The 1949-nt window shown below is 43.8% G+C and overlaps 1 pseudogene; it reads left to right on the top strand.

The window, feature by feature from the left end:
• Positions 1 to 378: 378 nt before the first annotated feature.
• On the top strand, positions 379 to 497 carry LOC112156512 (annotated as a pseudogene).
• Positions 498 to 1949: the final 1452 nt, after the last annotated feature.

The raw sequence follows: 1949 nt of genomic DNA on the forward strand, positions 1-1949 counted from the left end.
GTGGAGGATGCTGAAGACAGGCTTAGATGGAGGAAACTGATTCGCTGTGGCGACCCCTGAAGGGAAAAGCCGAAAGGAAAAGAAGACATAAGTATCGGATCAGCACTCGGTATCAGCAAATCCACAAAATCCAATGACTCGGAATCAGATCAGGCCCAAGAAAACCTGATCAGGACATCCCTAATATAAATAAAGTTTAGCTAAAATTACAGAAGGGGTTCATACGAATATATACCTTGTGTGTCAAGAGATTCATATCCCCTGTTGTAAAAGTAACATGTTTCCAACACAAAAGGAATTCAGCTTTTATCTGTCTGCTCAGCTGTTGACAGGACCAGTTCAAAATACACTGCATATATAAATATATGGAAACAATAAGCTTACGGCCACACCGCCCTGAGCACGCTCCATCTCGTCTGATCTCGGAGGCTAAGCAGAGTCGTGGCTGGTTAGTACTTGGATGGGAGACCGCCTGGGAATACCAGATGCTGTAAGTTTGGGGCTGCATGGTGGCGCAGTGGTTAGCGCTCTTGCCTCACAGCAAGAAGGCCCCGGTTCAAATCCCGGCTGGGTCCTTTCTGTGTGGAGTTTGCATGTTCTCCCCGTGCATGCGTGGGTTTTCACCGGGGACTCTGGCTTCATAGGATAATTGGTAACTCTAAATTGCCCCTAGGTGTGACTGTGAGAGTGAATGTGTGTGTGATTGAGGCCCTGTAACAGACTGGAGACCTGTCCAGGGTGAACCCTGTCATCGCCCATCAGTAGCCGGGTTAGGCTCCGGCACCCCCGCGACCCCGAAAGGGATGAAGCGGCCAAGGAGATGAATGTAAACAATATTATTAACAAGAGCATGTTAAAAAAGTATCAGAGCAAGAGTGGTTATTCTAACAAACAGAATTACTAATAATAGCAGCTTATTTCTTTATAGAAGTCTGCAGGATTTCAGCTTTTTGGGACCACCAGGTACTCCTGTTTACTACACGATGGGGGAAGGGCAACTTAGTCCAGTTCTCTTATACTGTCAACGGTAGGGCTTAGCTGGAGTTAAGTGTACTCTAAAGCTGGCCTGTTTGATTTACACCAGTTTGTGTCTTCAGATAGTCTGCCTTGTTGGAGCAGTGTGAAAGCTCACCTGAAGCTAACTTTGCTCTTGAATAAACTTGAGTAAATGTTGTATTTTTTTGGAAACTGTGTGTATTAAGTCTAGGTACACACTGATGTGAGATAGTCAGAAGAAACTGCAGGACTGCTATCATGCAACAGCATTGTACATCTACAACATGTATGTTTTTAGGTTGTGCTCATTTTTCAAAGCTCCATCTTTGTGAGAGAATCAACACAGAAGGGCAGTTACTTACAGGGAGAAGACCTGCGATGGCTCTGAAGAAGTTTTCTTTTTGTGTGCACACACCCACATGGAACACTATCTCCCTCTGTCTATGTACGGGTGAAATATGTGATGTGTGTTTTGGAGGTGAGTGATAATATATCAAAAACACATGTTGAGCTGCTCAACTGCACTCTCTGCCCCTTTCACATTTCCACTGCTGACAAACTCAGGAAGGATCTTGCTTTCTTCTCCTCTCAGTTTCGGACTGCAAGGCCTACATGGTAACATTTGCAGTGTCTGAAACTAAAAGTATGTCTGCCTTTTTCTATTTTTTTTTTTTTGCTGTCCAACAAACCAACAACAAGGACTTGCGTAATGTTCACATGCTCTCCATTAGGATCCTCCTCCTTCTGACCTTATATTCCTCTTTCTTCAGCCCTTCCTCTCATGACCTTCCTGGAAATAAACACATATCCCCTTTCAATTTTGAAAATCCCTTGGTATGAGCCTCTTGGCAATTCTTTCTTACCTCTATAATCTTAAAAGTTCTTTATAATTGGAAGTGAGCATGTTTGTATACTCAGAAAGATCCCACAGCTTCCCAGCAGTGCATTTAACT

Source organism: Oryzias melastigma, linkage group LG18, assembly GCF_002922805.2.
Source record: "Oryzias melastigma strain HK-1 linkage group LG18, ASM292280v2, whole genome shotgun sequence".
In the NCBI taxonomy this organism is placed as follows: domain Eukaryota; kingdom Metazoa; phylum Chordata; class Actinopteri; order Beloniformes; family Adrianichthyidae; genus Oryzias; species Oryzias melastigma.